This window comes from Magnolia sinica, chromosome 6 (assembly GCF_029962835.1).
Source record: "Magnolia sinica isolate HGM2019 chromosome 6, MsV1, whole genome shotgun sequence".
Lineage (NCBI taxonomy): Eukaryota > Viridiplantae > Streptophyta > Magnoliopsida > Magnoliales > Magnoliaceae > Magnolia > Magnolia sinica.
This window is the reverse complement of record NC_080578.1, coordinates 47,856,505-47,881,710: the sequence shown is the minus strand read 5'-3', so window position 1 is coordinate 47,881,710 and position 25,206 is coordinate 47,856,505. Positions and strand designations below refer to the sequence as shown.

The 25,206-nt window shown below is 37.6% G+C and overlaps 2 long non-coding RNA genes across 2 annotated transcripts; both read left to right on the top strand.

Moving 5' to 3' along the window:
* Nucleotides 1-1,454: 1,454 nt before the first annotated feature.
* On the top strand, nt 1,455-2,983 carry LOC131250020 (uncharacterized). The gene is made up of 3 exons (XR_009172981.1): nt 1,455-1,735; nt 2,229-2,259; nt 2,929-2,983. It is a non-coding gene; the product is annotated as an uncharacterized LOC131250020 (long non-coding RNA).
* A 248-nt stretch (nt 2,984-3,231) lies between these two features.
* Nucleotides 3,232-23,643, top strand: LOC131248745 (uncharacterized). Its single transcript, XR_009172415.1, has 6 exons — nt 3,232-3,467; nt 15,729-16,395; nt 21,322-21,399; nt 22,781-22,927; nt 23,167-23,267; nt 23,405-23,643. It is a non-coding gene; the product is annotated as an uncharacterized LOC131248745 (long non-coding RNA).
* The last annotated feature ends 1,563 nt before the right edge of the window (nt 23,644-25,206 follow it).

The following is a 25,206-nucleotide window of genomic DNA, read 5'->3' as shown; positions in this document are numbered from 1 at the left end:
GATCATCACGAATATCTTAGGGTATAAGTTCAAATTACCTGGTAGCATGTCAATTAAATGTGTATAAATATTATTTTGAAATATAGAATGTGTTAGCCATTAAAAGAGCATCTTGGTTATCCTTGAGAGGTTAGGGCCCAAATTTAACCCATTGAGAGATCTTGAGAAGTAACGATTGGTGATGAAGTTTTATCTCTTTTGGACGACAAAGCTGCGAGTTATGGACTACGGGAGCCGTACGCAGTAAAAGGGTAAATATGGAAGTTTAAACCATATATAGCCAACATGTACAGCAGCAACAATACGTTGTTACGTAAGGGATTTGACAGTAACCATCAACCATGCACAATTACAAAGTGTGGCTCTCCAATGACTTGGATTTGCCCCATATTTTGGTCCATAGCTTGACATGATCCCACGAAACTAATGAACAAAGTGGATCTCTTGGGGAATCATCACAGTGGACCTCACCAGTCCACTACAATCGAACCGTAAGTGAAGAAGGTTTCTTTGCATGTTGAAACAGCGCCACTTCAGGGAACGAGTTCCACGCCAACATGCTGCATGGATTGGGATTTTGGACCGTTCAATCCCCACTTAGGAGAGAACCGACTCCAATTTGGAAATAATGAAAGTGTGGAAGAATCCCGATGATGCTGGGAATTCAAAAGAAAACTGTGAAACTGACAAGGTTCGTGCGCAAGAAAACAGGGGCCGATCATGTTTTTAATGGACCCACTGATCAGAGCTGTCCAAAACAACTGAGAGGGACGTCTGATCCTGTCCACATTGTCCAAAAGGGAGGAGATAGAATCCGGAAGAAGGAACACTAGTAAATTCCCTCTTCTTTCGCTGCGTAAACCAGAAACCTGCATAAGATTTCTTGCGTATCCACGGCTGCGCAATTGTGCAACCCGACCTCAAGAAGGGTCTAGAAAACCCTTGTGCCTATAAAGGCCTTGCTTCCGACCATGAGAGGAAGAAAGAAAAGAAAAGAAAAGAAAAGAAAAGAATAGGAGAGAGAGAGAGAGAGAGAAGAAAGAAAGAAAAAAGAAAGAAAGAATGAGAAAGAAAAGAAAAGAGAAGAAAGAAAGAAGAGAAAGAAAAGAAAGAAAGAAGATAGAAGAGAAAGGTTGCGGTTATACGTCATTATTTCCACTATTTTGTCACTGTGTCCCAATTGAGTGTTGGATCTTGTTATTTGTTATTACTGTGTTTTATTATTTTATTTTGAAATAGATGGACGGAATGGATTCGATTAGTAACCTCTGAGTGGACCCCATAAGCCCAAGAGGCACACTGCATCTATCTGTTGCAAACTACCGAATAATTTTAACCCTTTTCTTATGTCAAAATCCTTAAAATCCCTCATTTCATTTTGCATCCATCACTTCCCTCTCCCTTTCTCAACCTCCCTGTCCCTCTCTTTCGATCTCCCGATCTCAACCCTCTCTTTTGATCTCCCTCTCCCTCAATCTCCCTCTCCCTCAATCTCCCTCCTTTACTTTTCTGATGATTTGATTGTAAGGACACAGGATCTCTCATCTTCTAAGCTTCAACCCACGCCCCAATTTCTCTTTCCCATCTTCCAAGCTCCGAAATCTTTCTCTCTCTCTCTCTCTCTCTCATCTCTTCCTAACTTTCTCTAGTCATCGCCTCTGGCTAAACCGCCGGATTTTCATTGGGATCCACCCTAAATCTTTCGCCATTCTCACCTTATAGCGAGCTTAATTAGGTCCACCTCTCTCTCTCTCTCTCTCTCTCTCTCTCTCTCTCTCTCCCCCATCCCACCCGAGAACCACTCAAGATTGTGGCCATCATAAAAATTTCAGGCTGAGCTTGGGCTGGACTATTTTGGCCCGTAACGGGCCTTATGGTAGATCCGCACGTATGTCGCATGTATGCATGGGGCTGCGTCGTGGGGCTTGTAAGCCTCTTATCGTATATGATCCCATTGAATTTCAATTACTGGTATTATCAGTATATTCCATCTACATCGTCGTTTTGTATTTTTTTTCTTCCTAAGCTCTATGTTCTGATTTCTGCAGCCGTCATCCATGTTTAAAGAATTTGTTTTCTTTCTTTTGATTTTGCTTCATTTTGCGATTTTTCTCTTTACTTTTCTGATGATCTGATTGCTTAGACTTGAGGGCCTATTCAACTACGTAAAGAATTTCTTGATTCAATTACGTGGGCCTAATCAACTATTATTGTCTGTACATGGTCAGGTTGGCAGTTGGAGATTCGTGGTCCGCTAGGGTAAGCAATTTGCACTCGCTTTCCAATTCCCAAAGGGTTGAGAAGACTAATTTTTGCCTGTAGTTTTCATTCTACCATGTTTTTCTATCTAAGGAAGTAGTCATAGCTCATCCAGACCTTGATTTGTTGAAGTTGCTGCATGGATGGATTATGCATTACATATCTTATTAATAGGAAAATTGTAACCTTTTTATTTATTTGTGGCCTACATATAGAGGCTTACGAACAAAAATGCAATAATTGTCCACATTTGGGGAATGGCACACCAATGGTCTGGATTATTGAAACATGGTCTCCCATTGTAAGAATTGAAAATTCATGTAGGCTGTGTGAGTCTGCAGTTTTCATATTGTATGAGTCTGTATATCTAAGTATTTATTAAGCACTTTGGTATGTATCCATACATGTGCTCCCACAACTATCCATGTTATTCATCTACTTTTCTTACCATGACTGGTTGTAATCTACCAAAATTCCTCCAATCAACGGTTCAGATCATCCAATCAGGGTAAAATACCCCATTCAATGAAGTTCCTCCAATCTCTTATTGCCTTGAAGCTCCGCTGCAACATCCAGTTGTATAATCTCTTATTGCCTTGAAGCTTCCCATTTCTCTATTTCTGCATCAGACTATTAGTTAGCTTCTATATTTTGAGTTCTTGTTTGGAGGTTTGCAAGTTTAGTAAACACTGCAGATGCTGTGACAAATGTGTGGATGGATTTGATCATCGTTGTCAGGTATATAGTTAAATGCTCTTTATATTTTTATATTTTTATTTTAAAGAAGAAGAAGAAGAAGCTTTTCTAAGGGTTTTGCTGGCCGATATGCGACCACACATGTCGACTAGGCAGGTGGGTTGGGGCATTCAAGTTGCATTGAGTGGGAGTTGGGACCCACAGTGTAGATAATTTGGCATCAGTTAGGGTGAGCGACATGCGTACGCTGTATGGACCATTGTTTGGAATCTTATATGATTTGTGATATTTGGGATATTTTGATAAACATGATGCATAGGTGCAGTATATGCCTTTTGTTAATGGTTGGAACAATCAATAGTTGTGAAGTTAGTTCCATTACATTAACTAAAATTCTTTGCTTGCTTTACTCCTATTTTTAGGAAATGGTGAAGGGTGGGAAGCTAATCTTCTCATTTGATGTAACAAAGAAAGCTCGCTTTGGCGTGGTTGGTTTGATATTATCCTTCAAGGTCAGGTTGCAAGACTGGCAATTCCTTTTGGACTTCCAAGTAATCAAGAAACAAGAACAGAACACAGTTCTGTTGAGGTTTCTGATACTGAATATTTCTTGCTCATTCCGCTTATGGAATACTAATCTCATCTTGTCTGTCTCATGAACAAACCTCATCAAAAATTTGAACCCATGCTTCAATTGTTTATCTGGTGCACAACAACAATGTAGATCCATGTAGGATACTGGATAAGCTGATGAATCACATGGCATTCGACATCAGGTTACATGGATGCACGTATCATTCTCTTGACTTGAAGAGCTTTTTATTTTATTATTCTCCAACACCTAATACTGAATATAACATTTTGCTCACTGGTGGGAGTTTTTTGAATGGCCAATCAAGTCATTAAGAACCATCCATTGTCATCTAACATTTAGCTTGCATCACTGATTGAACTGTTGAATATTTTTGTTACCAGGGAACTGGTATCATTTTCTTAAAAACTTGTTTGTTATTTCATGAATAGGAAAATACTAGGTGTTCTTTGGGTCTTTTTTAATACGTTCAATTGCTTTCTTATACTAGCCAATGCTTGGGAGGAGGATGAAATTATTTTGGTCACTTGTCGAATTGAGAATCCTAAACTAGACATGGTTAGCAAACCTGTGAAAGAGAAGCTTAAAAACTTCATAAATGAGTTGTATGCAATTCTGACCATTAGTTAATTATCTTGTTCACCGGTGTTTCTAACTTTTTTTTTTTTCTTTTTGAGCTAGAAATGAAATGCGATTCAACTTGAAAACTGGTGTTGCTTCATAAAAGTAGCTATCAGCATCTGCTGTAGATTTTCCTCAGATTAATGACAGTTACACTAGCAAGTATGTCTTTATTCCTTACCCCTTCGATGTTGGCAATGCGGTAAAGCTTAGATTTTGGAACCGTTTGAAGGGGATAATGTGAGAACTCGCTTCTTATTTCTGGAAGACTGTTGGAAAAGAAACTTGATACCCAAGGACCAATTAACTTCAATTTCTATAGTTAGTAGTTCCACTAGTCTTCTAGATGAACAAGCAGTCCTGCAATTGTATATTGCACTCTTTTATCGCCACCATTGCTGATAATAGGAAATTCATGAAGTCATCATTTTAATGGTGTAGTTTATTTGTTTTCATGTGATGTGGCCAATACTTTGGATTCAAATGCTTTTATAATGTACATTTCACATTTAATTACAAAAACTATTTGAATGGGGAAGTTCATTAGGCTTTGATACCACTTGAAAAGGCCAAGCTATATGTCCTAGAGGGGGTGAATAGGACAATGCCAAATAAAAACTTATAACAGCGGAATAATAAAGAAAATGATAGCCAAAGTAAATTACAATGCAGTAAATTAAAATGACCTCAAAATTCAGATCTTGAGAGGTTGATACAAACGTTGTTCTAAGGACAACCTTACACCAAAACAGAGTTTATGGTAGGACAACCTTATTTCTAGAAAGGTCTTTATATCAAGTCTCAAATCGAAGAGGAATATAAAAAGAAATACAAACTGAATTGAAATAACTTGTAATTAAAAATGTATTGTTCTAGGGATAGCCATACACCATAAAAATGGCAGGGCAAGCTGGAACAACTTTCAAAATGAAATTGAAAATCAAGCTTATAAAGGAATAGCAGAAAGTAAATTCTAAGCTATTACAACATTCTCACAAAGCTTGAAATAATTACAACATTCACCACCATACATACATCCCACAAAAGGAATAAAAAAATAGAAGAATAAAATAATCAACCACAACACAAGGGATTATAGTGGTTCGCCTGTGTGTTCACCAACTGTTATCCAACAGCCACACAAAAAGCTACTCCACTCCTAATATCCTCACACAGGGGATATTAGCGTTCACTAAAGATAGGTTTTCCCAGGTTCACCCAAAACCCTTACAATTGTGTCTTTGTATGTGGGCTTACACAATTAAAAAACCCCACTTCTGAGTTTTCCTGGCTTTCCTCAGATAACCAATATAACAAGATTTTTCTGGCAAATCTTGAAAGAAACCAAAATAATAGAAAGGAATTTACAATATGTAAAATACCTGAATATCTTCTTCGTTGTAGCAGCCCGGTAGAACCAAATCAAAGTAGATGATTGAATGTCCAAGTTCAATGTCCAGTACTTGATTACAATGGTTCTAGTTCTAATAGATTTTAAATTAAACCAAATAGGGCTTGCCTTAATTGATTTTGATTCCAAAGAAAGGGAATAACAATTCCTCTTTTCAAATCAGATTGGAATAGTAGAAACAAAATCAATTAAAATAAAGCTAAGGAAAGAAGATATTAAATAAGCACACTTAGCTTAGATGGAGCACAGAATTATCTCTCAGAAGTTCGACGAGGATTGGCTTGAATACTATAATTAAATCGATGATTTCTTCTGAGATTCGTGCACTATTTATAGGTGAGAAGATCGTGTCTTCGACTGGTCTAGAGTGCTCTTCGACTAGTCGAAGCCGTAACAGATATTTGAAAGATTAGGCGGGATATACGTTGACCGTTCTACGACTGGTCGTAGCCCTCCTACGACTGGTCGTAGGTTTTCTTCGACTGGTCGTAGGACCTGCAAAGGTTCCCTGGACTTCGAGTCGTAGATTTTACGACTGGTCGAAGATCAGTCGACACTGTTCCTACGACTGGTCGAACAGATTCCTGGACTAGTCGAAGGCTAACAGATTTTATCCGGAATATGTAACAAACTTACGACTGGTCGAGGATTTTCTTAGACTGGTCGAAGCAAGTCTAGGACTAGTCGAAGAAGACCTAAGACTAGTCGAAGAACAGACCAATCACATGTAAAATAACATTCGACTTATGTATCCGAAATGACCTACTTCTAAGGTCAACCTATGGTCAAACAAACCTTAATCATGAAGTATGGACATTGAAGCATTAGGAACAAGTGACCTTGAAGTATCAGTCTTGAAGTCTTGATGTAGTTGAACTCTTCATGTAACTCAATCTTGAAAGTGGCTTGAGTTTCAGCTTGAGTCTTGAGTTCAGCTTGACTTTCAACTTGAGTCTTGAGTTCAGCTTGTCTTGTGAGCAGATCTTTCATTCCAGAGTCTTGTCTTGTGAGTAGTTCTTTCATTCAAGATCTTGAGTCTTATACTTGAGAGCTTTGCTTGTTGTGAGCTTAGCTTGTTCATGAATGTTGATCCTTGAGAAAGCTTCACTTATGCAAGTTATATATAACAGAGTATAATAGTGATTTTGGCACTACAAATTTGACAACAAACAGGGATAGAAACTATAGCACTTACAATCTCCCCCTTTGTCAAATTAGTGACAAAACACATAACCATGATAAACAAAAGTAAAACAACTGGTTAATACATGCAAATCAATATTCAACATTTAATTCAACCAGTTTCAACATTCAACCAGCTTCATTCAACAAGATCAAACATATATTCTCCTTGACACCCCACTCCCCCTGAGTAACATAACCAATGCTACTCCTCTCACAATCACATTAACAACAAACCATTCTCCCCCTTTTTGTCACAATATGACAAAGGAGAACTAAATAAAGGAATGAGAGTAAATATGAGGAAGTAAGAGAGTCAGAGAGTTACTCAAGATAGCATCACAGATATCCAGGATAAATATTACATTAAGAACAAATATCCAGATAAAATCCAACTCAAACTCAATCAAACAAGAGCAAAGTAATAAAGTTATTACATACCAAAAGTCTCATAGAGACTAGTCAGAACTAGAACTTGAAGATGGAGCAAGAATAGAAGGATCAAGTTGGTGCATGCCTTTGTTCAAGCGCCTAAGATATTTGCGCATATACTTGAATTGCAAATCATGAGCAATGCATGTTTTCCAACTTAACATTTATATCCTCAACTCTACCTTCTAATGCACTCGACGTGCATCAAATGAAGAAGAAGATGTTTCATTTGTAGAATCAGACTCAACTTCTTCAAAAATATCATCCATATTAATATCAACACCAGTTGATCAGACCACCACCACCACCACCTTGTTCAGAAGCTGATCCAACTTCATCTTATTAATATTTGAATTGTTGAAGATCGATGATGGATTGGTGCTTCATCAACAGCATATCGACTAACATATGAGTAGCCAATACACCATAAAGTATGCAAATGGAATGTCACTATGACCGGGATGGAGTCGAAATCGAATAATGAAATGACAGATTAAGGAAGGCAAACAAATTTGAGTACCATTTGAGATAGCATGGATAACACGAACCATAAATGAAGTCATCAGATTTATTACCCGAACGAGGATACAGATTAGACACAAAGATTCTGTGAAGAATTCTCGTATTTGGGTAACAAATACCTCGAGGGAAGCGCATTCCCTTTGAGTCCATTGAACATCCATATTGCACAAGTCTTTAGTTAACATACGTTTTTCAACCATTGAGGGTTTATTAGTTAAATTATGAATTGGAATACCTCATCATTCACAGAATTTCCATAAGGGCTGAAATTAAATACGATCAACGTCAAATGGCCCTTCTCTAGTAGAAATTTGGAAGGTTAAATTATCCTGTGAAAATGCACTAATACATGAAAACATGGATTGGGCAATGGACCGGTATGCAGGCCCACCCCAATGCAATAAGTTAGTCCAACCTACAGCTTCAAGCATAGGAAGGATGTCAAATGGAGCAATGTGATTGACATCAACAGGATGTTCAACGATAACCTTACGAGATCTAATGTCCCTAACAAATGATGGATCATCATTGGGAATAAGAAGATGACGTTTAGATATAGGGGTAGATCTGGAGGAAGAAGAAGGACCACGTGAAGTAGTTTTTCTTCCTCTAGAAGCCATTTGCAACAAGGAATTAAAGGAAAAAAGAAGTTGCAAAGGATTGAGAAGAGGGTTTGCTCAAAACAGATTTTTCACAACCCAAACCCCAAATCTCAATGATTTTCAAGATAGAAAGCTTCAAGAGAGAAAAGGAAGCAATCTTGACACAAATATGCAAGAAAAACGGATTTGGAACACTAACCTTGAAGAACTTGAAGGATGGGTTCGACGAGTCGAAGTTCGGCTCCAAGGAGAAGAAAGAAGAAATGAGGAAGAAAGTGAAAAATCCCCAATTTCAAGTGAAACCCGTGCTCCACGACTGGTCGTGGGTATCTACGACCGGTCGTAGTACGACTGGTCGTGTATACTCACGACTGGTCATACAAACCCCAAAAATTCAATTTTCTTGCAATTTTTACAAAAATTGAAATACAATCTAGCAAATATATACAATATTATACAAGAAGGCATAAATTATCAATTTAAAATGCACATGCCAAGATCAAATTTCATCTTTTTGAACCTGCTTTTATCAAGAGGTTTTGTGAAAATATCAGCACGTTGATCTTCAGTAGGAATATATTCTAGAGATATAACTTTTTCTTCTACTAATTCTCTTATATAATGAAATCTAATGTCAATATGCTTAGTACGAGAATGCTGAATAGAATTTTTTGAAATATTTATCGCACTAGAATTATCACAATGTAATAACATAGAATCCTGTTTAATTCCATAATCACTTAGCATTCGTTGCATCCAAACAAGTGTGTACATGCATTACCAGCTACTAGCTATTGAAAGTGATATAGAATTTTGTTTCTTACTAAACCAGAAACTAGACAATTTCCAATAAAAAACAACCACCACCGGTTGATTTTCTATCATCTAAATTACCAGCCCAGTCAGCATCCGAGTACCCAGCTAATTGAACATTGGTTTCATGAGGATACCAGAGACCAAGATTTACAGTACTTGCGATATATCTAATAATTCGCTTGACAGCAGTCAAGTGAGATTCTTTTGGATTAGATTGATATCTTGCGCAAATACCAACACTTAGAGAAATATCAGGTCTACTAGCAGTTAAATATAACAAACTACCAATCATACTCCGATAAAGTTTTGAGTCAACATTTTCACCATTAGAGTCTTTTGATAGTTTCAGGGTAGTACTCATAGGAGTATCGAAATTCTTGCCATTCTCAAATCCAAATCTCTTGATTAGATTCAAGGCATACTTAGATTGAGAAATGAATATTCCTTCAGATTGTTGCTTTACTTGTAATCCAAGGAAATAAGTCAATTCCCTAACCATGCTCATTTCAATCAGTGATTTCATCAAATCTGCAAACTCAGTAGTCAAGTTAGTACAAGTTGATCCATAAATGATATCATCAACATAAATCTGCACCATTAAGATATGATTATTATGTTTTTTAACAAACAGAGTTTTATCAACAGATCCCATTTGAAAATTATGAGTTAAAAGAAATTACATCAGTTTCTCATACCATGCCCTAGGTGCTTGTATTAAACCATAAAGTGCCTTTTAAGCCGATATACATGATCAGTATTTTTGGAATCTTCAAATCCCATTGGCTGTTCAACATAGACTTCTTCATGTAAATCGCCATTTAGAAAAGCACTTTTCACATCCATCTGATAGATCTTTATCTTTCTAAAACATGCAATGGATATAAATAGTCTGATAGATTCAAGACGTGCATCGGTGCAAAGGTTTCATCGAAATCAATTCCTTCAATTTGAGTATAACCTTGTACCACCAGTCTAGCCTTGTTTCTAATTATATTTCCACATTCATCAGACTTATTTTTGAAAATCCATTTTGTTCCAATGATGTGTTTATCTTTAGGTCTTGGTACGAGATACCAAACATCATTTCTTATGAATTGGTTGAGTTCATCTTGCATCGCAACAATCCAGTTTTCATCAGCAAGAGCTTCTTTTACGTTTGATGGTTCAATTTGGGATGTAAAACATACATAATTACATATATCCTCAAGTTGTCTACGGGTGCGAACACCGGTGAGAGGGTTTCCAAGAATTTGTGTGGTTGGATGATCTTTAACAGGAATCAATTTGATTCGATGAAGTATCAGGTTTATCAATGATTAGTACTTCATCATTATCTGAATTAGAAGTTGGTGTGTTTAAATGATCATCAATGACAACATTAATGGATTCTTGAATCACACCAGTCCTTTTGTTCAGGACCCTATAAGCTCGACTGTTTAAAGAGTATCCTAGAAAAATACCTTCATCACTCTTCGTATCGAACTTTTCCAAATTTTCACGATCACGTAAAATATAGCACTTGCTGCCAAAAACTCGAAAGTATTTAACAGTAGGCTTTTTATTAAACCACAATTCGTAAGCCGTTTTATTATTATCTTTTCTAGTGTAGACTCGGTTAATAATATAGCAAGTTGTGTTGACTGCTTCAGCCCAAAGATTTTTAGAGAGCTTCATGCTATTCAACATGACATTAGCCATTTCTTGAAGCACCCTATTCTTCCTTTCTACAATTCCATTTTGTTGTGGAGTTTTGGGAGCAGAGAATTCATGTAATATTCCTTGGTCAGTCTCGTCTGTATGGACCATGTATTCTCAAATTCAGATCCATGATCACTACGAATTTTACTAATTTGAGAAGATTTTTCAGTTTGAATCCTTTTGAGAACTTTTCTTACTTCTTCAAGGGTTTCAGATTTATCCCTTAAGAAGACTACCCAAGTGAATCTGGTAAAGTCATCAACTATTACCAAGATGTACTTTTTACCACCACGACTTTCCATTCTGGTAGGTCCTATCAGGTCCATGTGGAGAAGTTCGAGTGGTCTTGATGTGGTATTTGAATTCACCTTTTTGTGTGAGTTCTTTGTTTGTTTGCCTATCTGGCACTCACCACGTATTTTATCTAATTTCAAGTTTGGGTAAACCTCTTACAAGTTCTCGTTTGCTCAATCGATATAAATTTCGATAATGTACATGTCCAAGACGTTTGTGCCATAAGTCAGTCTCGTCTGTATGGACCATGTAACATGTTTGATTAGATGAGTTGGATTCACTAATAATATAGCAATTTTCAGATGTTCTACGTCCAGTTAATATTACAGAACCCTTGTTGTTTAGAATCTCACAGCTTTGATTAGAAAAATGAACATTATGGTTATTATCACATATTTGTGATATACTAAGCAAGTTGTGCTTTAGGCCTTCAACGTATAAAACATTTTTAAACACTGGAAGATTAAAAAGTTGAACCGTACCTTGGCCTATAATCTTGCAATTGCTTCCATCACCAAATGTGACTGAACCATCAGTCATATCTTTCAGATCGATGAATAAAGCTTTGTCACCTGTCATATGCCTGGAGCATCCACTGTCTAGGTACCACTTTGAATGACTTGTTGCTTTAAAAGCAGTGTGAGCAACTAAGCAGGTGACTTTAGGAACCCATTTCATAACTGTTTTGCGTTTAGGAACATAGTTGGTCTTCTTTTGTGTATACTTGTAGGAATGACCTATAGAGTTAGATTTTAATAGCTCCTTGAGTAAATCAACTATCTTTTCAGCTAGTGGATTTCGATTCTGATTAAAGTTGACATGGCTATTTCTAGGTTTTTGAAAAGTTTTTGAATTTTTAGAAAAATCTTGATAAGTACTTTTCCCTTTTGAGTTTGAGGACTCTCCTTTAACAAACAGAGGAGGAGTATACTTTTGTTTAGGAGGTAGATTTTTATCATAGCCCAACCCGGATCGATCGCCACATTTTCTTGATCCGGATAAAAGTTTTTCTAACTTTGGATCACCTTGGGCATATTTCCATGTGTCCTTTAAACTCAGAAGAGAAGATACTTCTGTTTTAAGATTCTCAATTTCAGATTTTAAATCAACAATTAGTGAGTTTTTGAATTCCAAATCACATTTTGATTTTTCAAAACAATCTGAAATTTGTGATTTTTCTAAGACAAGTGATTCAAAACAATTTTTGAGTTTAGAAAACTTTTCTTTTTGAAGTTTAAGTTTGACAGCAATTTTACAACTTTCCTTATATAGGGCATTGTAAGCGTCTTGAAGATCATCTTCATTTTCACATTCACTATTCATATTTTCTTCACTTGTAGAGTCATTATCTGAAAATGTGAATTTGGCTAGAGTCATAAGAGCTTTAACCTCATTGCCCGACTCGGTTTCAGAATCTTCTGATTCAGAAGAACCTTCAGAATCAGATGATTCATCCCATGTAGCCAACATACCCTTCTTCTTGGGTTTGTCCCTTTTAGGACATCTATTTGCTAAGTGCCCATATTCTAGACAGTTGTAACATTGACTATCTTTCAAAGATTTTCGAGATTTGGGTCTAAACTTCTTTTATCATTTGATTTTTGAAAATCAACTCTTTTCGCTTTTGAAAATTTTGTAAAATTTTTAGCTAAAAGAGCCATATCATCTTCTAAATCAGAATTTTTTTGAATTAAATTTAGAAGAATTTAGTGCGAAAGATTTTCCTTAAGGATCATTAAAGTTTAACTCGTAGGTTTGTAGAGAACCAACTAGTTCTTCAACCCTCATATTATCTGTATCACGAAGTTCATGGATTGAGGTAACTTAAGAAATTAACCAATCAGGAAGTGAGCGTAGTATTTTTGCACACACTAAACTTTCTGTGATTTTATCGCCAAGACCGCACATTGAGTTTACAATGTCATTCAATCTAGTGTAAAAGTCCATAAACATTTCATTTTCCTCCATATGAATTTCTTCAAATCTGGTTGTGAGGAGTTGGACTTTAGATTTTTTGACAATTGTAGTACCCTCGTGTGTCATTTCTAATGTATCCCAAGCTTGCTTTGCAGTATCACAGGAAATGATTCTTTTGAACTCATCCGGTGATAGTGCGCAAGTAATTGCATTTAGTGCTTTAGCATTTGCACTACTCTCACTTTTCTGAAGGGTGGTCCATTGGTAATATGGTGTGGCTTTCATTGATTTTGAACCATCAACCCCAGTAACTTCCATGATAGGAGGATTCCATTCAGTCACTGTGGCTTGCCACACATTTTCATCCATTGATTTGAGGAAGATCCTCATTCTGGCTTTCCAATAAGCATAGTTGGAGCCATCAAAGGGTGGAGGCCTAGTGACTGAAAGGCTATCAAAATTTGACATCTTAAATAGCTTAAATCGTTAGCTCAGGAATTAAATCCAAAAAAAAACGAGCTATTAGGCTTTGATACCACTTGAAAAGGCCAAGCTATATGTCCTAGAGGGGGGGTGAATAGGACAATGCCAAATAAAAACTTATAACAGCGGAATAATAAAGAAAATGATAGCCAAAGTAAATAACAATGCAGTAAATTAAAATAACCTCAAAATTCAGATCTTGAGTGGTTGATACAAACGTTGTTCTAAGGACAACCTTACACCAAAACAGAGTTTATGGTAGGACAACCTTATTTCTAGAAAGGTCTTTGTATCAAGTCTCAAATCGAAGAGGAATATAAAAAGAAATACAAACCGAATTGAAATATCTTGTAATTAAAAATGTATTGTTCTAGTTAAAGCCATACACAATAAAAATGGAATGGCAACCTTGCTGTAACAACTTTCAAAATGAAATTGAAAATCAAGATTATAAAGGAATAGCAGAAAGTAAATTCCAAGCTATTACAGCATTCTCACAAATCTTTAAATAATTACAACATTCACCACCATACATACATCCCACAAAAGTAATACAAAAATAGAAGAATAAAATAATCAACCATAACACAAGGGATTATAGTGGTTCGCTGTGTGTTCACCAACCGTTATCCAACAAGCCACACAAAAGCTACTCCACTCCTAATATCCTCACACAGGGATATTAGCGTTCACTAAAGATAGGTTTTCCTGTTCACCCAAAACCCTTACAATTTTGTCTTTGTATGTGGGCTTACACAATTAAAAACCCCACTTCGAGTTTTCCTGGCTTTCCTCGGATAACCAATATAACAAGATTTTTCCGGCAAATCTTGAAAGAAACCAAAATAATAGAAAGGAATTTACAATATGTAAAATACGAATATCTTCTTCGTTGTAGCCTGTAGAACCAAATCAAAGTAGATGATTGAATGTCCAAGTTCAATGTCCAAGACTTGATTACAATGGTTCTAGTTCTAATAGATTTTAAATTAAACCAAATAGGGCTTGCCTTAATTGATTTTGATTCCAAAGAAAGGGAATAACAATTCCTCTTTTCAAATCGATTGGAATAGTAGAAATAAAATCAATTAAAATAAAGCTAAGGAAAGAAGATATTAAATAAGCACACTTAGCTTAGATGGAGCACAAAATTATCTCTAAGAAGTTCGCGAGGATTGGCTTGAATACTATAATTAAATCAATGATTTCTTCTAAGATTCGTGCACTATTTATAGGTGAGAAGATCGTGTCTTCGATGTCTAGAGTGCTCTTCGACTAGTCAAGCCATACATATATTTGAAAGATTAGGCGGGATATACGTTGACCGTTCTACTGGTCGTAGCCCTCCTACGACCGGTCGTAGGTTTCCTTCGAGTCGTAGGTCTGAATATCTTTGGACTTGAGTCGAAGAATGTACGATCGTCGAAGATCGGTCGACACTGTTCCTACGACCGGTCAAGCATTCCTGGACTAGTCGAAGGCTGATTTTATCCTAATTTGTAACAAACTTATGGATCGGTCGAGGATTTTCTTAGATCGGTCAAGCAAGTCTAGGACTAGTCGAAGAAGACCTAAGACTAGTCGAAGAAAGACCAATCACATGTAAAATAACATTCGACTTATGTATCCGAAATGACCTACTTCTAAGGTCAACCTATGGTCAAACAAACCTCAATCATGAAGTATGGACATTGAAGCATTAGGAACAAGTGACCTTGAAGTATCGCCTTGAAGTCTTGATGTAGTTGAACTCTTCATGTAACTCAATCTTGAAAGTGGCTTGAGTTTCACTTGAGTCTTGAGTTGACTTGAGTCTCTTGAGTCTTGAGTTCAACTTGACTTTCAACTTGAGTCTTGAGTTCACTTGAGTTTTAGCTTGAGTCTTGTGAGCAGTTCTTTCATTCAAGATCTTGAGTCTTGTACTTGAGAGCTTTGCTTGTTGTGAGCTTAGCTTATTCATGAATGTTGATCCTTGAGAAAGCTTCACTTATGCAAGTTATATATAACAAAGTATAATAGTGATTTTGGCACTACAAATTTGACAACAAAGAGGGATAGAAACCATAGCACTTACAATGTTGTCTTGGAAGTTTTCCAGCAAGTGAAGATCAATATACCCTTGTTGGATTCCATTAAGAGACTTGTTTGCTCTGTAACATGTGTTCCTTTTGGTGGCAATATTCTAATCTTTTCTTGTTAGCAGAGAACACTGATGAACCAAGAAGTCTGAACTATGCAGTTAATCCAAACCTTCAAGCCAATATTAAATGAAAATGGTGATTTCATATCTAGGATAAAATCTAATTTGCATTTGTAATTTGTCCACAATCTCACAAGTTCTCATTTTATTGGAACCTGAACCAAGTGGAAGTTCCTAACCATCCAGTCTTTGGCATTTTTTACAGACTATTGCTATATTTTTTTTCCTTAACCGTTTACTCCAAGGACATTGATCGAAAGATCAAGATCATCTCTATCAGAGGGCATCATCCATCCACACCGAGATTCATTGGATTTATAGTGTGGATTATCACTTGCCCCATTTGGATGGAATGAGTGCGTCATCATAGTTTTTGCATTCATGTATTTCTATTTTGTTGATGAATTACTTTACTATGAATAATTGCACATCATTTTTAGGCTTTAACCAGAGATTTAATTTGTACTCTCTAGATTTTATAGGTGATGCTGCTTGCACATTTCAAGCGATTGATGAGAGAGTTTACACATATGCATGACCAAGCTACTCATCTAACTTGATTCTTCCAACGTAAATCTTGGACCAAGCATAAGTTGTGGGTAAGTTTTACTAACACGCATGTGAAGCATTGCCCAACCAAATGCAGCCACATGCACCAATGTAGCATAAGGTTGTGAGATAAAAGCTTTCCATCAAGTGGGTCACACTTTTTAGAACTTTTAGCTTAAAAATCAAGTGTTTCCTTCCTCAAGTTTTTAGAACTTTTAGCTTAAATCTCTAGTATTCCCATCGTGAAGCAGAGAAACCACCAATTACAATATCTAAAATGAACAATATATTGCAACAAAACCATGTTTCTTCTTATAGCCAATACTATAGTTTTTAGAAGTAAGCAATGATTTATTATAACAAATTGTGAAAAAGAATAGAAATTTGTGGAAAAGATCTCCCTTGACTTTTTGTAGCTAAAAATGCATGAATTAGCTAAAATCTGTGATGTCTAATTGCCTATGTATACGATGTGTATATGTAAGCGTCTTTGATGTGCATGTGGATGAATGATGGCATTCTTTTTCTTAGTCAATGCACTATAAAATTCAAAAGGATGAAGATGATGGAAACATCCTTTGGTTGTCCGTTATTATGATGATTCACTTTCATATTTGAGGAAATGAAATCATTATATAACTACACATCTCATCTCAAATTGCATCAGGCTCTAGCAATAGGAGCACTAGCACTTGCATACTCCCTGTTTTTTTTTTTTTTTTTTTTGTTATATAGCTGATTTTATTTTAATTTTTAGAAAAAAAAGGTGCTAGATAGCCATTTAAACCTGTCCTTTTCCTCAAATTTTTAATTAAATACTTATATTTTCAAATGGAGATTAACCACTTTGAGAAGAGAAAATTCCATCAGTTACATAGCGTTTTAACTTTTAAGTGAAGTTTTAGAAGAGTAAATTACATTTTTTGTTGAGGTGTTTTGTTTTTTCATTTTTCTTTTTTCAATTGTAATTAAATTCTTCTTAGCCTTTCCTTCTCCATCATCCTTCAGCTATTGAGCATCCTTAGTGGCATATGTATTTTGGGTTTTTGCATCGCCGACAGCCTCCGTAGAACCCCATTCTCGGCTCCCAGCGCCCATTCGACAGGTTCCGATCCTTGGATGCTACAAGGAGGATTTTTAACATCCGTTTGATTCGTAATAAGCATAACCAAAGGCATAACCCACAAACAACAACCAAAAACTCCATCACATTTCCACTATAATCAAAAACTTTACAAGTACAATGAGCATAAGGGAAATACAATGAATATAGACCAAAACTCCAAAAGAAGATCAGCAACGCGTCCAAGCCTCAGGCGATCCAACGTCACCCGCACGCAACGGTCGTGCATAAGCTTATAGAAAGCTTAGAGGGTGGTGAAAGTGTATGCTCAAGGTGATAATGTAGCTATGCAGTATTAGAGTAATGCGGAACATGCTAAGAATCCCATTAGCCGTACCAAGGCCATGCGGTGCAAAGAATGATGTCGGCCATACAAAGGCCATGAAATGTAAAATGCAAGTCATGCATACTAATCCTCATCTAAGTCCACATGTCAATACGGCTCAAATCTGGAATATCACCGCGGTCTAGTACACTCCAAGCCAGATTGCCGCCCCATCGCGCGCAATAAGGTGAGTGGAAAAGACCTTACTATCCGCCTGCCAATATCGGGCTCGGCTCGTCAATAGCTGACCCATTCCTCGAGCTGGTCAGACTCAGCCTAGCATTGCCCCTACTCTCGGGCGGGTAAGGCCGCACCCCCTTCCAACCGACCACGACACGCTGGAAAGCGGGACCGTCTGTAATCGGCACTCGCTCATGCACCCACTCGGTCTGACGTTGGAGCAACCTCCCGGTACCATAAGGGTTTAGGGACTTTCACCCAGGGATATCTATCGCACCCCATGTAGAAGAGTATTTCCGGTATCCAATCCTGCCAACCACGATACGTCTGTGGAGGCTACGACCCTGATGTCGCTAGGGCGTACAGTACCATATCACACAATGCGAATGCATGAATCACACTATCAGGCACAATCCTGCGCGTATCGTGCGCTCATGTAGGGCAACACCCCCTGTACGGGAGCCCCTAAACAATCTGCCCAAAGGCATATGCTATGATCAATCATTTCTCATATCAAGCATACGTATGATGCATATGATCATGAATCATGAAATTAAACATGCTATATAGGATGGATGATGTACATAACGAAGGTGGGCCGAGACGGCCTACACATAACACGCACGAGCCTAACAATGGGCCTTAGGGAATGTCATGATGCGGACATTTAACCACACTATACTTGTAATGTGGACGTCAAACCACCATTGCTCCCAAGGCATACGACGTAAACATCATTACATAAGTCATGCAGGATCGTACATTGCAATGGACCTTAGCTCGCCCCATTAGGCCTTAAATACGTCAAATGGCCATATCATATGGGCCTTGTATTCATCAAGTGGGCCACATCACCTGGCCGCACCAATGGGCCTTATGTGCATTGCAATGGACTATAAACCGTGGGCTTTAACGTATCAAATGGGCCTAATCTTATGGGCCTTATGTGTATCAAATGGGCCACACCAATGGGCCCCAAATGTACATCAAATGGGCCTCAACCCATAGGCCCCAATATGTCTTAATGGGCCTTAAACCATGGGCCCTTAATACCTCAAATGGGCCTTGACCCATGGGCCCATAATACATCAAAGTGGGCCTCAATCATGGGCCATAAGTACTGAGGTGGGCCTTACCTATATATCAAGGTGGGCCTCAACCCCTCAAAAAAATATACATATAATATAGTATATAATATATATATATAGTATATAATATATATATACATAATACATATAATATTATATGAAATATAATATTATATATATATATATATACGCACACACACACGCACACATCACAGTGGGCCCACACACTCATCACAGTGGGCCCACACACGTCACAGTGGGTCCACGTCCACCGTCCAGGCGGACGGTGGGAATGAAGCACATACATCAATGTGGGCTCCATGTGGGGCCCACCATAGTGTTTATATCCCATCCGGACCGTTGATAAGGTCCAGCAGGCCTAGATGAAGGGTGAAAAGAATTTTCACCCTGATCCGAAACTTCTGTGGGCCCGAAAAGGGTTTCAAAGGTAGGGGCTTATTCCAACTGTTTCCTACGGTGTGGGCCACCTGAGTCTTAGATTAAGCTGATTTTTGGGGTGAGCCCATTTCAGGGGATGGCCCACCCTATGAACGGCTTAGATGGTATATAAACATCAAGGTGGGGCCCACGGCTGCAGCCGTGGGTGGCTGTCCGTCAGCCCGTCCGTTGGACGCTGGGCGCAGGTGTTGCCCCTTTTTATTTTTTTTTTTGATTTTTGTTTTCTTATGGATTTTACAGGTGGGGTCCACATCTTGTAAATCCACTCCGTCCAATGGCTCTCCATGGCTCAGCGCGAGTAAAACGAGTCCAATATTGGATGTATTTTGGCGGATAAGAAATCAGGGAAGGTTTCAACGGTGAAAACCACCGTTTGGTATGGTACGGCACGCCCGAAGGTCTGATTAACCCCATCTTTTGGCTCAACGCCTAAAACAGAATTGGGAAAGGAATGGACGGCATGGATTTAATACATACATCAAGGTGGAGCCTACACAAGTGGGCCATCTCCAAACCAAGCTAAATTTTTTTTTTTTTACATTTGCCATGAAACGTCCAGCGTCCCTGGACGCTGGACTCTGCAAATATACTAGAGGTGGGCCTTGCTTATGTGGGCCACCTCATGGAGGATGGTGTGTATACTACACACAAGGTGGGCCCCACTCGTAGGTGAGTTGGATGGAATACATACCCTATGGTGGGGCCCATTCAAGTGGGCCACACAACCTCATCATCATAACAACATAATAAAATGAAATAAAATAAATAAAAGAAATAAAATAAAAAGGGAGAGAGATAGAGAGTGAGACCGCGTGATGGAGGGACCCCGGCACTATGGGCCCTCCCTTGCACCAAATCATACATCAAGTGGGTCCCATTTTATGTGGCCCATTAAAAATTAAATCCAACGGTGGAGATCCCTTCTCCACCAAATTAAACGGTCTAGATGACCCTAAACATACAAGAAAATAAACATCATGATGGGGTCCATGGAGAATGGCCCCATCATGGAATGATCATGATGATCCAAGTGGGCCATCGGCCACATCTTAGGGTCCAAAGTGAGATCCAAACCATTGATCGGTTGGCCTCACTTGGCCCATCTTAAAAATATGAAAATCTACCCTATCAAGGCACCCACCACTTGATCTTCTTGCTCCCTTGGCTTCCTTAGTTCCTTGAGCTCCTCTTTGATGGTGGAAGATGAGAAATGGATGGTTGAGATGAGAGATGAAGGGGTAGGAGATGGGCCACACTTGAAACTTGGGAGAAAATGGGAGAGGGTTTCATACGTATGGTGCTCTCTCTTGGATTTGGATTTTTTAAAAAAATGAATAAGAGAGATAGTTGTAAAGGGAGGGAGAGAGAGAGAAAGAGATGGGTGATGGAGTGATGGGGGATGGTTTGGGTTGAAAATTGTGAAAAGGTGTATGGTTGTTGTTGAAATTTGGAAAGAGGAGTGGTGAGGTGGAAAGAATGGTGGACTTTTGAAAAAGGTGGGGATGGGTTGATGTACTTGAGGTATGGGATGCTTTAATGGTTGATTGATGGGACTAATAGTAGAGATTCCCTCGAAATCCGCAACGCGCGGTGTTTCTTCGGAATAGACGCTGATCGGCATCTTCTTTCCTAGGTATCGGTTCGGTGCGCAAGTCACGGCATTGAAACCGCGGCGACGACGCGATCACCAAGACATAAGTTTCGGATCGAGCGTCGGTGCGTGGGACCTGGCTTAGGATCGTGCGCAAATACCGAATACGGTGCGAAGGTTGCCGGAATTTGACCGGAAGGATCGCTTCTTAGCCTTTCCTTCTCCATCATCCTTCAGCTATTGAGCATCCTTAGTGGCATATGTATTTTGGGTTTTTGTAGGCTGCTGCATAGGATTATGAAAGAGAGAAGCTTAATGAAAGAATAGCAAAACTCTCTGGTTGTGTTGCTGTCATTCAGGTATTCTTTAGGAATCTTCTTCTCCCTTAAACAAGATGGTTATGATTGAACTACAATTTGGTAAAAATGTGTTCAATTCCCCTATTGAAGTGTTTGGATTTTTCTGTTTTTGGTATTTTTTAGTGGATGGTCCACCAGAGTGGGACCCATCATATCAATGGGTGGGATAACTAAACTATTGATTTCACTTGTACAAACCAAAACCTTAAAGGATGCTATTAGAACATCCAACATAAGTATTGTTATAATGCCTTGTTGATTAAAAAGAAACTAAAGGACTGGCCAATGTCAAAAAATTTTAAGCCACCCAAATTCTACCCAAACCATGGCATTAAATTTTTCCTTGAATGTTGAGATCAAATCATAAATACAATAGTGTTTTTCATAATAATGAAACGGTCTTCACTACATGTCAGCTTGAGTGAGTGTGTTTTGGGAATTCATGAATAGGACATTTTTTTCCTTTTCCTTTTTGTTTTGCAATAATGAGGAATGGTAACTTTTCCATATCCATGCATTAATGTCCCATAGTGGAGGATTACTAAGAATACCTAGGTGGATCTCTTTTATGGAATGTCATATTCAGCAAATGATGAGATTGTGTACTTCAAAGACCTTATGAACATTTTAAATGTGGTATATTTGAAAGGTACTTCAAATAGTGCTTCTTTTCTAGGACATTCTGTATACCGTCACCTTCTTTACTATGATATGAATAGTAAGAAACATCATTATTAATTCTTTTGCCATTTCCTTATGATTAGACTGCATGTTGGCTATTTAAATCAAACATTGCTCAGATTTGTTAAATGGCTATTTCAATCAAATTTATTTTTCTTTAAGAACTATTATTGCTCCTTATGTTCAATTTTTGTTTTCTCGTGACACTTCTTTGCAGGTTCATCAACATAATTTTTGCTCAAATTATAGAAACCATACTAATGATAATTCTTGTTTCCCTTTTTTTTTTGTCCTTTAAATTATAGAAACCATACTAATGATAATTTCCAACTTCATGCATATGCTGCTTTTGGGATTTGAAAGTTTAACAACTGGGGAACTCATTGTGGAGCCCCACAGTGTTCCTTCTCTTCTTTCCAAGTCATTAATATTGTTTTGTTTCCTATGGTGTGGCCTACCTAGTTTTTGGAATACAACACTTTTTAGGTAGTTCTTTCATCTTGACAAGGAACATTAGAAGAATGGCTTTAATGTAATCTGTAGGTTTGTGGGAGAAACGTGTGCATTGACAACTAATATTTTAATGGGGTGGATCTTATGAAAGTTCCACCCAAGGGGCTCTCAGTTTGCTAGCCTAGTTCTTTTTTTATTATGGGAGATATGTGTGCATTGACAACTAATATTTTAAAGTAACTTGTAGGTTTCTGGCTAATGATGGGAAGATGAAGCTAAAGGCAATGCTTCTAACCCATTCCTCTTCATAAATACATTCTAGAAAACTTAAGAACCTTGGTCTGATTTCTATTCTTGATTATACCTACAATGTCATTCCAAATCAGCATGGAAAGTAAGTCCAATTATACTTGCAATGCCATTCCAAATATCTTTTTACAATGTACATGATGCATTTCTCATAAGAATCTAGAGTATTCCATTCTGGATTTTGAACATTCCTCAGCAGAAATTTTCAGCATCTCTACCTTTTGCTAGTTCTATATGCATTACAAGTTTTAGTTAAGATGATTGCTAGAGTTTCCTTGTTGAACTACCATAGGTGGTGTTCTTATGTTGTTATAGATTTCCCAGGAGATGCATTTTCACACCTAGAAAGTGAACAAGTTTGCCTTGCTTGGTCTAGAACGAGCTCCCCTCGGGTCAGGAGTGCATTAAGCATATCCAAAAACCATGTGATTCAACTAACAACAGTCCCCCATATGTATGTTCAATTGTCATAATTTTTTTGACACTGTTTTGATAGTTGATTGTTGTTCTTTCAATCTATTCACATGTTTTTGTTCTTATTCTTTTACTTGTTGCTTGTTAGTTAGGTACATAAAAGGCCATCACATTGTGGAGCTCTTCATCTGCTTGACGGACTTTCATTGAATTGTCTTTTAATTTTGAAGTCTTCCATTGTAGATTTTAGTTTTTACTGTCAGGTTTGTAAGTCAGATAAATAATGTTTCAAATTAGATCATGGTTGTTTTTACTATCTTTTGATTCTTAAATGAATATGGCTTAAATATATTTTATTTTATTTTATATAGCAGGTTTTTTTTTTTTGTTTAAAATCGTTCCAAAATAAGAAAAAAAATACCATTCTCAAATATGACCGTTGGCACCAGAACGGTTTAAAACCGTTCATAAAATTCCGTTTCTAAAAATTGAAACGGTACCCAAAATGGTTCTGAACCGTTCCTGATTTTCTGTGATGCCTCATTTAGGAACGGTATTAAACCATTCCTAAATGACGATTTTGGTGTAGTGTGAGAGAGAAACAAAGCAACGGCCAGCCTTCATGCTGGACGTGCAACAAGAAAAGAAGAGAGAGAAAAGAAACAAAAGAGGAAGAGAAAGAAAAGAAGGAAAAGGAAGAAAGGAAAAGAAGAAAGAAGAGACTTTCCTCATTATGCTTTGCAAAGGAAGTCTCAACCTACATTGGAGGGTGACCCGGTATATGGCCACCTCGTTAAGAAAGAAATAAAGAAAGAAGAAGAAGAAGAAGAAAAGGAAGAAGGTAGTTTTCAGGTCAACTCAGTCCAGCAACGAGTTGGGCCTGAGTTGGAGTGATTCTAACTGACCATGTTAGCAGGTATGAATTAGACTCCAATTAAATTGGAATTCTTAGTTAGATTGGAAATTAGTTTAAATCTAGCCTCAAATCTACTAAACCATACCTTGATATTAATCCTAACCATCTCGAATTCATGAATTAGGATAAAGGAAAACAGGTTTAACCTTAAGATCTCACTAGGCCGACGACCTTACTAACAGACAATTAAAATACTGAAGGTGAGGGTTTTATCTTTTATGTTTACGCTAATTCGATTGAATATTTTATCCCGCCTTTTCATGCCTTTATGTATATGATTTTGCCTTTTCATGCCTTCATGTATATGATTTTGCCTTTTCATGCCTTCATTTAATTTAGCCTATTATATGTTTCGCCATCAATTATTGGCCTCTTTCATACCTTTTGTGATATGAATTATCCATCTTTTCAGGCCTTTATTACGGCGAGTTATTCCGCCTTCTATGATTATATTTTCTAAGAATTATCCTATCAATTGATTTGGTTAACATCCTTACAACTATTGGCCTTTGGGATTATGTCATGATGCCAAATACAAGTGATTCCTCTGAATTTATGTAAGGCCATGGATACGAGTCTTACCATACCTTATCAAATTTATTTGAGCTGGCCCTTGCCACTCTTCTTGTTATTGAATTGGCACTTGCTACCCTTCTATATATTGAGTTAGACATTGCTACTTTTCTTTTGTTGAGTTGACCATTGTCACTCTTCTTTTTAATATGTCAGCCTCGTGCCATCTATCTTTAAGGCTTAGGCATGTGTCTTGCTATTCCAGAACCTCCATGATTCAGATTATATCCTTCATGATTCAGTTTATATTTTCTTAATGTAAGTAATATGTTGGGAATCCCTCCTTTAGCGATTGATTAAATATCGTGGACGTAATACATTTTTCGGTAGTGGACCTTGGGCGACACGTAATTCCATGTTCTGAGGTGAGAGTACAACAGCTAGTGTATGTATAGTGAGAGTGCGGGTCAAGCCAGTTATCTATAAATCGTATTCTACATTATGATGATCACTACGTATGA